We start from the raw sequence: 13546 nt of genomic DNA on the forward strand, positions 1-13546 counted from the left end.
TCATTTGGTGTGTGTTTGTTTTTTGTATGTTTCCAACAATATTGTGGTCATGTTTAGCTGGAAATGAACTATTCTTATTTTATGGCCCTTGAGCTAAATGGATATTTAACCAAGGAGTAGTGTGCATCAGTATCACTGAGGATCTTCCGAGGATGGTACCTGAGAAGCTAGCGTCTCAGTGGAAATGAAGCAGTCTCTTGCTGTTATTTATCAGGTGCAATTGGAGCATTAAATGATGACACTTGCTCAATGCACTTGTCCTTACTGCCTAGTAATACATTTCTGGTGCATTCATAACAACTCTTTTTCACAAGTGCAAAAATTCACAGTGATGTTTGAGTCATTTGTGCGTTTTCAATGTTGAAAAACTACTTTGAACCAAAGAATAGCATCTCTAGTTGCTCCTGTTGTGAATTTCTCCTATTAAGGCTTTTAGGTATTGGAAGTGAAAAAATAATCTAGGTACCTAAGATGTTCAGATGTGCTATTTTCAGTAACAAAGCTCTATTCAATTTTGAAGTCTGAATTCACCAAACCCCATCTTGCCGTGGTGAAGTGACCTGTGCTGAAGTTCTGCCCAAATCCCTCTATGTGTGTCTGACAAGCTAAAAATACGTGGCCTAGGCTTGAAGATAGGCAGACAGCCTTTCTTCAAAGAGCCAAGTCCAAGAGCTGAAGGGCGTTTGGTCTTTCTCCTGGGAGGGAGAGGGAAAGAAGCAGAAAGGGAAGTACCTTCTTATGCAAATACTGTTTCCCTCAAGCTGACAGCCTGACGGGAAGCACGGAGGTACCAAATGCTGCGAATGCCCTGCTGCCAAAAGCAGCTGACCACTGTCACTTCCCCCTAGATCTTAAAAGCCCAACTCCAAAAGTAATTTTTACCTTTATTCAATTGCTTTCATCTGTTCTGGAGTTGCCAGTTATGGCTGGAGCATATCCTCTTGGTCCCTGCACTCCCTTTGGTTGGCACAGGAGGTTATGTCACTGATTTTCTCTGTATAGACCATTTGTCCATTATCTGCAGGCTGGGGCCATGAAGTGTCCTGAGAAAGCGCACGGCCTGCAGGCACAGCTGCCCCCGGCTGGCTGAGCGCCCACGGGATCAGCGTATGTATTAATTTCAGCTTTTGTTATACTTTTTTCCCCTTAGGTCCAGTAAATGGAAGCAAGAAGTTAGTAAAATGCAGTCATCCATGCTTGCTGATTTATCGTTTGATGACAATAATCCTGACAGAATCTTGGAAGACCGCGCCTTTTGTTTGGGACCTGCCTCCAGCTTCCTTGTTCATGTGTAAAAGATTTCCTGTTACTGAAAATTAAAAGCAATGTTTGATAAGGGCTGGTCAGCAAAATCAGCCACAAACTAGAAATAATATTAAGGATACTTTGAGATTTAATTTAAATCTGTATTTTCTGAGCATGCTTGTAGAATCGAGAAGTGCTGCTCTTGCTGACAGTTTATCTCTGCATGAGTCTCAGTAGCTCACAAAGAAATTAAATAAAGCAGATGGGTAAGATAGAGGCACCCAAATACCCTAGTTTTTGCAAGTTAGTTTTGTCTGTCCAAACAGTAGCAGTAGGCTCTGAGGCCTAACAGATCTCTAACAGTTAAATGTTTTTAGATGTATTTGAAGCTGGCACCCTGCTGCACCTTTTCGGTCTGATTAACATTGCGTAAACTTCCATGGAAGTTATTACTTACTTCATGGTCAATATTTATGGTCAAACAAGTGGCATTCACATGGTTTGAAGAAGCAGCGTGTGTTTTTTTGCCAGTAATAGCACCGTGCATGACACAACAGCAGTCCTTGAGAACTCTCTGATTCTGATATTCTTCTAGTCTGTGGGTGCAAGCATCACCGCAGTGGTTCCAGCTCTTCGTGTCTGTTGCCAGTATAAAATCATAAAAACAGAGCTGAGAGAATGTACCTTTACCTGGCTTTCTGAACCTTGCATTCTAACTTCTCACACTTCATTTAAAATTCAGGACTACAGAGCAAACTGATGTCCTAAGATGGGTCACATACTGCTTTTGTTTGTCAGAGCTCAGGTAGTTCCAGCCCAGCAATAAATAAATAAATAGAGCAGCAGATGCTTTGCAGCCTTTGTTAAACGTTTGATCCCTGAAAATACAGGACTTCTTGTACTCAGTAAGCAATGTCATTTATCTTAGTATTGTTGAAATTATTTTTCAGCATCAGATTTTTATTGGGTGCAAAGTACAAAGGAGATGGCTTACAGAGTTCTTATGTGAGATGATGATGCTTTCTGGTTTGTAGAAATAGCAGAGCCAAACTGCTCTGCATATTGCCACTTTGAACGTTTTCAGTGAGTGTAGACTTAATGCAAATGAAATAACTGTGTTTTATTATTTTTCATAGAACTATTGAATCATAAATGTTTCACGTTGGCCAGAACCTCGACAGGACATCTAATTGAGCCTTCTGCTCAAAGCTGCGTCAGCAATGAGCTGAGGCATAGCCTAGTACTGCCAGAGACAGTTGATTTTAAAAGTATTAATAAAAAGTTAAATGAAGATGTTCTTGTCTGAAGTACTTTCTTTTTACTTTGGTTTGTCAGTATTCTGTCACAGCCAGGTCAGACTTTCTGATCTTGTCTGCTAGTCCAAGCTCCCTTCTAGCTTATTCTTCTGTGCCTTTTTAGTTCTTCCAAGTATCCTGTGACTTTTGTTGTATTTACGACATCCAGCTGAGGGCAGGTTGGTCAAACTAAGGTAGAAGAAATGAACTAAACTGGCAAATAAATTGGAAAGGTGGTGGGTTATGTGCTGGCTATATTTGAATCGTAGAAATAGTTTGAAACAACAGGCTTGACTTAGTCTTACTGGGCAACATCAGAGAGAAGCTCGGCCAGGTAATTTTACTTGTTTAAAATTTGCTGATATTTGTTATAGGAAGCCCAGTATTCATTTAGGCCCTCTATGTTTTGCATACAGTGGCTGAGATGGTTTGCAGATTAAAAATTATCTCTTCATTTAGTGCGGCATTTTGATGGAGAAAATATTTACACATTATAAATAAACCTTGGCCTCCCAATGAGAAGCTGCAGGAAAAGTAGAGAGTTCATGTTGATAACTGGATAACAACAAAGGAAAACTGCTGCTTCAGAGCCAGAAATAGGATCCAGCACCACCAGTGCCTAATTAAGAAAGTCTTACAAATTATGTTTGTGTTACAATGTTTGGAGCACTGAGACAATGCAAGGAACAATGTGATTACAGAAGTCGGGCCCTTATATTGTTAGATCCCTCCTCCAAAGTGCTCGACTGACAGTCTGACAATTGCCCCCGCGTGCTGCTCGTGGTGCCAGTGCCACACAGAAGTGTACTATGAGGAGAAAAAAGCATGCAGAATTTGGTCATGAAGTCTTGCCCGAGTTAGGAGGAAGAGTTCAGCAGCGGGCAGTGGATGAACACATCCAGATGTCTCCAGTACGGTGTCCGCTTCCCCCAAACCCCTTCCACTTGGAGACGTAGAAGGAACTAATTGCAAAGATGGAGCCAGCCTCTGAAGTGGTGCGAGGCAGGAGCACGCAGACCAGTTTCAGTAAGAGTGGTGCTGAGCTGATAGGAAAGGAGAAGCTCGCTCCCCAGGAGGCAGCGCAGCCGCGGGGCAGGCCGTGAGTCCCCAGCCCTGCAGGTTTCAGCACCCACCTGGGTCAAACCCTCAGCAGCCCGGTCTGACCGCACACCGAGCCTGCTCTGAGCAGGGTGCTGGGCCGGAGACTTCCGAGAGCCCTTCCAGACTGAATTTTCATATGATTTGAATGCATTTCCAAACTGACAAGGGTGTAGAACTGGCTGGAGTTTTAAGCTCTGATGTTTAGCTGTTTATGCCGCAATCTAAACCAATCCTTCATCTGGATTCTGGGTGTTTTATTTTGCGTTCAGATCCACCAGCAAGCAGAACAGAAAGTTAGGTGAATTTTTGTTAGATTACATTTTCCTTTTGATATGTAATAAAACTGCTTTGGCTACTTTTTAAGCAAAAATAGTCGCATTACGTGAGTGTGCCTGTCCAAGGGACAGGAAAGGATTCCACACAGGAAGGCCCGAGTGATGCATATCGACTGTTAGTGCATGCTCGTGTTTACAACCTTGCTCATGAGCAAGTGAATTGGAAATGTTTGCTTGCCATGTGGTCTTTCCTTTTTATCCTTTTTATCTTCGGTTTTGATTATGAAAATGTTCCTGTTTAAAAGACGTACACAAGGGAATAAACCGTTGGGCCCACGGCCTCTTTGAGCCTAGGCAGCCCCAGTGCTTGTAACAAAGAGAACTGCAGTGGAAGCTTTTTGATAAAATGTTGGCAGCATATCAGAGGACCAATTTGACCATGAGATGTGAACAAAGATGCCACACTGGGTCCTTAAACTTCTTACCTTTCCCCCTAGTTACATATCTTTAAATGACTGAGTGAAATACAAGCTATCATGCTATTACCTTTAGGGTATGTGATATTTTCAAGTAGTAACTCAGTTAGCCAAGTCATTAAATTCTGCTTTTAGCATAATCCAGAGTTTTGACCGCTCAGTGAGCCATGAGGCAAACAAGCAGCAGTTTAAAGTGGTAAGAATTAAGAGCGGCCTGAAGAATCACTGGCTTTTAGCACAGAATCTGTAGGAACAAGAAGCTTGACTTGTTGTTTCACCTATTTTCATTTAACTGGGGAAAAAACATTAGCTGTATTTTAAAGTAGCCTCTTTCATGTGAGTGACAGGCAGGCCAATATAGCAAAAGGCTGAGTGTGAAGAGGGGTAGGGTTCAAATAAATTAATAAAAAATATCAGGAATTGATTAAAGGAGGGTAAGGGATAGAATGCAGATGTGAATATCCCCTCCTAACGTTTCACTCATGGCTGGGCTTGGTCTCGCTTCCTTTAACAGCTGGGTTTTGATGTTTCAGGGTAGAAAGCAGACACCTCCTTTACCTCAGCTTTTGTGTTCGAGGCAGCACTGACCCTTTGTCTAACAAGTGCTCGGGCAGGTTATAAATCTGTAACTTTGCACTTCACCTTTTGTATCTTGCTTAATGACCTTTTAAAAATAAATGCAGAATAGCTGAAGGAAACAGTATCAGGAATGGAAAAGCTGACACGTATGCAACCTGAGCTCTGATTTTTTCAGATCGCTCCAGTCTGTTGAACAAAACTTCTTTTTCTTTGCTTTGTGGTTTAAAAAAGAAAAAAAAAAAAAAAAAGGAAAAAGGAGGAAAAAATGGGTCAGGGGAGTGTTTTCTTAGCTGGATCTGTCTTATAATTCAACTGTAAACTGCCACAGAGTTACTAGCCTACTGAGAGAGGCCTACAGTCACTTAAATGTGAAAAAAGGTTCTTTGCACAAATACCTGCAATTTTGTTTTCAGGTGTTTGTGGAAAGCTGGTTGTTTCAAGGGATGCTTGCAAGAGCCATTGGGATTCGCTTTGTTCATTTTTTGTTGCATAAAAAGAATAACTTTGGATTCTGATCAGGCTCTTTTGCTGTTTCCCACAATATTAAATTTAATGTCTATAGCCTTGATATGAAAAAATGTATCATATCTTTTACCTGATTCCATGAAATATATATTATTCCAGAGGAATGTCTTACTACAAAACGTTAAAGTTCTCCATCTCGATGAAAGAAAAAAGTAAGTTTCCCACCATTTCAAACCAGTACAGTATTTTTGTGATGGCTATAAAAGGTATTTCGGGTTTGTGTATACAATAGTAAAGCACTGACATTATTTTCTATTGTTTATGTATTTTGCTTAAAACAAAAGATTACTCCAAAGGAAGGTATTTGAGGAAGAATACTTGCAGAGAGAAGCCAGCTTTATTTTGGTTGTCCGTTCTGGTTTATCAGCTAAAAAAAACACTGTACAATTTACAGAGGGCTTCAAACTGCTTACAGGTGCCTTTGCCACAAACACTTTTAATGTAGAAAATCCATGTTAATGGACTGAATATGCTGATAACTACTTGAAATAGATATGATTTTTTTTCAAATAATTTTACTACTTACATCCCCCAGATAACTGGGATACCAAAAGCAAAACAAGAGCGTGTTACGGGCAGGTCACAGGCACTATTTGTAGTTTCTCCACATCCACAGTTACACACCCTGGCTTAGGATGAATAGACCCAGGGTGAACCAGTTGTCGAGTCTCCTCGCAGCCTCTTTTTCTGCTGTGGTTCTTTAAATGGTTGCTGCTGTCTATTCTTGGAGTTAACAGCGAGCCTTGTGTTTTGTGCGCGCGTTTCCTCAAAGGCACAGCACTCTGATAAATGTTATAAGGTCACTCTGAAAAATGTCTTAGGTACTCCAGCTTGTCACAGCACGTGATGCAAGTGCCAGCAGGGTGACTGTAAAGCTCTGCCCTCTGCTTTGAGGGAGCTCGTAACCTTCATGCGCTACGTGCTCGTGCTAACTTCTGGGTGCGACACTGAACCCTATATGAGACTTTTTTTTTTTTCTTCTGTTAGGGCCATAACTGAAGCTTTATTTCAGAATATTAGTATTTCAGTGCAGCCTTTGCACTTACCTGCTGGAGATACCTTTATGTAGGTTATTCCCCAGCTGGGCGCTTCAGTCTGTCAGATCTGGACCTTTGCACTTTGCATAGATGATCCTGTCTGGGTTACAGATTCACACAGTAAATCACCCTGATCTAATGTGCAAAGAACATCCCACTTGAACAAACAGCGTTCCACATTGATTGGGTTTAAAGTGGTATCGATGCCTTGAGCCCGAATGTCTGACTTTCTAGCAAGGGGTGGTCTGAGAGGAAGCGGCACTAACCTGTGATTTACAAAGCCATCTATGAAATTTCTTGATTTTCTGCTAGCATCTGATGTAGGTGTGAGGAACTCAGCTTCAGGAACCCAACACACATCACTGTGCTAGTGAAAAATGCAAACTGCCATCACAATAACAAGTCTCACTCCTGGCCTTCTTCCATGACAAAGATTAAAACTTAAATATGAACTTAAAATAATTTGTAATGGAAATTGTTGCAGATCAATTTTAAAAGTTGCCTTTATGGTAGTTTTTGTGGAGGCCAGTTTCTTCCAGGCTGGCTTGCTATTTGACTTCATCTTTTTGAGCAAAAATGTTCTCCTCCTTTTGGAAATTCACAGCTGAGCGAATCTGAACTCTTCTTAACATGAAGAGTTGAATAAAGGGTTCCTACTGACATGGTACACAACTGCTAAATTTTGCCATATACTTCATTTGTTTAAAAAAAATGCAAATTCATTTTCTGATTTTGCTTTACAGACTATTTTTAATCCTTACAGCAAACTTCAGACTAACATTTCAAAAAGTTCACTGAATTAAAAGCCTATTTTACTATTGTGGGATGCTGCTAGGATCCTGATTTACAATTTACAATTTGCATCTTTGCATGCGTTTAGGAGTCAAGGATTGGGTTGCACAGCTGGTTTACCCACACTAAAGGCTGGTAATGCTGCATGGTGCTGGATGCCATCTGTAATCCTGGGATGTTTTACACAGGTTGGGGGAGCAAGGGGTAGGCAGAGAGGAAACTACTGTTCTTCCAGTTAAAGTTAGAAATCATGTTACCTATAGCATAATACCTTAGTATACCTATAGTATAATACTCTTAGAAGTCATCAGTTACAACCAAATTCCTCTTAATAAGAATAAATAGTGATGTAGATCTAGAACATGCTGCCAGGAGCTTCTTTCAGAACTTGCTGAGCACAAATTGTAACTGAGGAGTGTTAAAATCAGTGGTACAAGAGCACTGCCTTTTCTTAAATTCCCTTTAAATGAAGTTTGAAGACAAGCAGAGAAAGAAAACAAGCAAACATCCTAGCATCAGGATCAGGTGCAGATAAGCAGGCTGTCGCTAGATAAGCTTTTAGGGAGCGTGCAATGCAGAGAGCGTGATACGATGTTGTACTGAAAATGATCTATTTGCCATGGAGTATCCTGGGATAATTGAATGCACTGTAACGAGGGCACAGGATGCGTTAATCATTCCATTTCAGCTTTCTTGGCAGGAACTTGGCAGTTGCTTGCAGCAAAGCAGGCATGGATATTTAAGTTTTTATTACCATTGCCCATGCGACCGGCAGGTTTTATTATTGTACTGTTCTTCCTGATTTTCTGAATGGAGAAGCAAATTACTCTGCCACTTTCATATGCCCTGCTGGGAGCAACTTTTGCAAAATAACTTTTGTAACAGAAACTTTATCTCTCTCTCAACTTCTACCTCAGTCTTCTTTCTTTACTATTTTTTTTTTTTCTCAGCCTCTATTTAATCTGGTTAACCAGAAAGTTGAAAACTCTAGTAAGGTCTATCTTCTGGAGAAGTTGAGACTGACTTAGCCAGATATATCTTAGTCAAAGGGAGAAAATGAGCTATTGGAAGACTTAATTCCATCTCATGCAGCTTAGTGTTTGTGCTCTTTTTCCCTCGTAAACAGATTTATCTGTCAGAGTTGTTTCTGTGTCTGCTTCTGTTGCACAGCCCTTTTACAAACCTCTGCATGCATTGCCTCATGTTACCGAAACAAGCCACTAGGTTTCACCAAACTGACATCTCTATCTAACAGCTGGATCTGCTACTGAGGTCATTCGGTACTTGCTGAGAAACACTCAGGCATGCTTTTTTTTTTTTTTTTTAAATAGGCTTTATATGAGGCATTTGTAAATCATTATCTGTTATCCTACAAGCTCTTATCTGTCACAATCTTGAAATATTTCTGTGGTTGCAACAGAAATTGCACAGACTTTCTAAATGTATTCCCATGTGACCGGAATGTATGCTGTTTATGAGCTTTAATAGCTGTTTTTAAAAATAAATCAGTATCAGTATACATTTTATCACATGTGCATTGATATCTGTAGGATCAGAAACCCTAGCATCCCATTTATGCTCTGGCACTGCAATAATAACAATCAGGACAATAGAAACCCATTTCATTTTTTTTCTTTTATATGAGTGACACCGGAGTCCTTTTTGCACGGCTAGATAAGACACTGTGTTCTCTGCTGCTCCAACTTCTGTAAAGCTAGGGAAGTAAAAGGAGCTTTGGCAAGTTTTCTGCTTACAACCTCCTTTATAGTCTTCATCTGACTGTCATAACATCCAGTTCCCCAAAATGTTTTAGTTATATCAATGATTTGGGGCACTGCAGTTCTCTGAGGACATGAGAGTTAGTACTGAATCCTCCCTTTTGCTTATTTGTGTTTGAAATTAAGTAATGCACAGAAACCTTAGCAGCTGTCAGTTGCAGAGAGTTTCAGCTGAACAGGATGGAGGAAAATGTCAGCATCTTGGTGGTTGAATTCATGCCTTCATCCTCCCTTTTTAAGCAACAGTTTTCCTTCAACTTAGGTAGGTTACTGTTTTTCTCTTAGGATTATTCCTAGGTTCAACAGGGACTGTTGGATTCCAGGGCACACAACATTGGGCCTACTGCACGTAAGAAAGCATTTTATGTAATGTGCAACAAACTCAGATGATTGTAGGTTTTCAAAGATACAGCTTTCTTGATAGAGAAAAAAAAAAAAAAACAAAAAAAAAAACACTATGATTTATAAAAGCCTTAATCTCAACATCAACATAATCAGCAAAATGTCTTTCTCTCACATAAATTCCTCATAACCACACATAGCTATAAACTAATCAAGGTATTTCTCCTACGTGCTGGGAACAGTGAGCAGTCTCAGTAACCTGGAAAGTGAATGGGTGTTGTCATGAAGGTAATTTCAGTAGATGCAAAGTAATATTTTTTTTTTTTGAGGTTTCCTTCACATAATAAAAAAGAAAAGGCGTGGAAAAATCCTAAGTACATGGAAATAGATTATAAGGAAGCAAATACCACAGGTATTAAAATAGTGTTAGCTGTTTGTTATTTTCATATCAGATTTGTTTGAGTACTAAAGGTCTAAATCACTTCAGAAGACTTTAAGAGGTAAAAGATAAGAAAATAATCTGAATTTATCGCAATCTCTAAAAATCTTATATCCTTTACATTATAACTTTAAATGCAAATTGCATTCAACTGCAAGAAGGGAAATAATGTCCCGAAGGCATTTCAATTAATAGCTGTAGTTAATTACACTCATAATTTTACTTGTACGACTAATTATAATCAGGTTTTATGGATATAAGTGGATTTATTTCTGATATTAAAAGCCTCAAACCAGGGGGTTATTTTTAGGAAATTTAAACTTTATATTGAAAACTGCATTTTCCCATCCTCAGTGGTTGGCTTGGATGAATTATATCTGCGTTCAGAAAACGTGTGGAGGGCAACAACAGGCAAACCACCCTGGCTTTAACCCGCCTTGCCAAGGTCACCATGCCCACTGCTCATGCTGCCCTCTTACTCCTGGTGACTTTTCACTGCTCCAGACTTTTTTTGATTGCTTTTTAACCTGCAAATGTTTCAGGTTCAAAAACCCCAACGAGCATCTCTAATAGAGGCAGTGTCTCTCACAGCTCCATTTAGTTTTGGAGTTTGGAAGAAGAGGACCCTTGGCAGCACTGTTTGCTTTGGGGCTCTGGTAAGTTTTCTGTAACGCAGCAGCCCTAGTGCTAAGCAGTTTGAAAACGGGTGAAAATAAGAGGCAGCCCATGGTGGTGGGCACTGGTATTCATATCCCTGAGGTGTTGGCCTCCTCCAGCAACACAGTGCTAAAAGCACACTGGAGATGTCCCCTCCCTTTACCAGAGCCATCGCTTGCCTCCCAGCCTGAGCCAATGTTTGCTATTCCAGGGGGAATTTTTGATGTTTGATGTTTGCTGCCATGTTTTTGTCACCCGAAGCCGTGGGGTTACAATACCTGAAACGAGATGGAGAAGCCGTGGTGGTTTTGTTGTCTGAGGTAAGCCGCAGCTGAGGCCTGCAGTGAGGGGTTGGTGTGGATGCAGCCGGGGTCTCCCCTCAGCCTGCCTGGAGGGGACCCTCAGAAAATGGCCGCTGGCTGTACTTGAGGCCTGCTGGTGCCACCCCCTGCACAGCCATTTTGAAAGGATATTTCCTTTATTTTTCTTCCCCCCCCCCCCTTTTTTTTTTTCCCCTTTCACTTCATTTTGTAAGTGGCAGGGCTGCCCTACCTGGCTTTTGATCCCAGCTTTGGTGGCAGTGGGTACTGCAGCCCACCTGCCCGCCTCACCGCCATGCCCACCTCACGCCAGGCACAGCCCAGCCTGACCGTGCCACCACTTCCCACAGCCTGTGACTGGCAAAACGGTGAGTCATTTCTGTCAGCAAAGGAGATTACAGATGGGGAAATAATACTGACAAAAACAAGGTTCAAAAAGACACGTCAGGCAGAGCACTGCCTCGGGGACTGAGTGTCCCATTCCCAGATGGACATCCTGGTGCCTTTTGCTGCTTCCTCACAGCACACCTTTTCGTGTTGAAACAGCCACAGTGACTCTCACCTCTTTTGTAAGACACTGTAAGCAGCAAGCAGCAAATGCAGCATAAGAGTGAGGCAGTTTTCAGATCCTTTTGAGGCATGTTTCCATGTGTGGTGCTTCTCCCCTCAGGGTCTTGGTCAGTCCCCCTATGTTGGTGGGGTGCAGCCCCTCAGACTGGGTGACACGGTGGGATTCTACAGCTCTCAAGTTCATCATGGATTTCTTTAGTGCATCTTGACTAGAAACTTCTTGGCTTTTACACAAATACACGTACACATGCGCACAAACAAATAATTTGCTCCTACGTGAAGTTATTCTCACAGCTGTCTTTGGCTTGATGGAGCTATTGTGGCATTCGTTTCCCTGTAACTATATTTTCTCTAAATCCCATGTCATTTGTGGTGTTTAGTGGAAGAAAATCACCAAGTACACTTTTAACTCAGTTCAATAGAGCCTTATGTCTTCAAGTGTCACCCTTTTCAGCACAGAGTTTTATCCCGGGTGCAATGTACAGTGGCAGAAAATGGGCCTCCTCATTTCTGGATCAGAGATGATTTATATTACCCCTCATACTAATGCATTTATTAAAATTTAGAATCAGTCTGTGAAGTTAGTTAAGCTTTTTATTTTATTTTTTTTGGGAGGGGGTTCAGATGGAGGAATATTTTATATGGCATTCATTTAAATGAAAAGTTGCTAGCTGTGCAGGCAAATGCTGTCGTCCTTCCTGTGAAGTCCACGTCTAGATGGATGAGGGAGGAAAGAAAAAAGCAAAAAGCCTGGAAAATTAATTCTGTACAGAATTAAAGTTCATTTTGAACTTTTGTATTGTCAGCAGGGAAGAGGTAACCATACTATGAAGCTGGCAAGTTTGTTAAAATTTGTTGTGGATCATGTAAATAAGGTTCTTATGAGCAATGAGTAGGTTTCCTTGTCTCTTTATACTTCCTGAGAAAATACCTTGCTGAAAATGTACAGTATTAGGATTTTTTTCATTTATTTATTTTTAGCAGCCGCCCTCTCTCCACCGATTGTCACGGAGTTGTGAAGCTGGACCTGTTTTCATGTGGCAGATCTGTTTCTCCATCTCTCAGACCTCCAAAGGCAGACTGAAGAAGGCAGACCTCCTCCAGATCAAAGTCTGATCAAAACTGGAGAAGGACTGCTTTGGACTTTTAGAAATGGAGAAGACCTGCTGAAGTCTGGTGAGTTCCTAACTGTTGTTCACGCTTATGGTTAAATAGATTCAATTGTGAAAGCCATTACAGGCAAACCATGAGCCATAATGCTGCTGCCTCCAAAGGACAGAGTTCTCATAAGCAAATCTACTTCCAGTCTTGTTGTAATCTCCCAGAATGTTTTATGAGAGGACTTTTCACTGTTGAACATGCTAAATTCATTTCTCCAGTGCTCTGAAATGCAAATGGTAGTCTAAACTGACAAAGCCTCTGCTTGTCTGTTTTCTTTTAAACCTAAAATACACTACTCTAGCAAATTTTAGTTTTCAGTATTGTTTCATTTTCTATTATACCCCAGTTTTTAGTCTCGTAAGCTAAGTGGTCTTCAACTCTGGTCCCAGTATGTATAAAATGTGTTAGCATAGTTTTGTGTTAACGTCTCTCTAAGTGGAAAAATACTATTCTGTATGGGTCTTCCTAAATACCTGTATTAATGTCCCAGTCCTTTCCTATAGTATCACAGCTTGGCTATTAGTTCTTCGGGAGTAGAACTATTTTCTTTGCAATGGAAGATTGTTCATGGCAAATTCAGTGCTGATACAGTTCTTGAAAATCTGTGCCTGAGGTTACCTGAATAACAAACTGCTTTTGCATAACTACCTTCACAAAAGAAAACCAAATGTCCCTCTTGTCTTTTACTGCTTTTAATTGAACAGCTTTTGCTGTCAATTTGTATTGATTTACTGCATTAATTCTTGCCCTGTAATTGTCATATTCAGAACCAGAACAGCATGTGTCTATCTGGTTGCAAAGAGCAGCCTCTGACAAAGAACAAATTGAACTAGATCATTGACACAGATGCAGATTGTAGCTCCCGTGGGCCACTGCTGTTTGTGCTGCATGCATTTTACCAATTTCCAGTTTGAACACAGTTGATGTTCACAGATTGGCTTGAACTTGTGAAGC

The sequence above is a fragment of the Aythya fuligula genome, chromosome 20, assembly GCF_009819795.1.
Source record: "Aythya fuligula isolate bAytFul2 chromosome 20, bAytFul2.pri, whole genome shotgun sequence".
Classification (NCBI taxonomy): Eukaryota; Metazoa; Chordata; class Aves; order Anseriformes; family Anatidae; genus Aythya; species Aythya fuligula.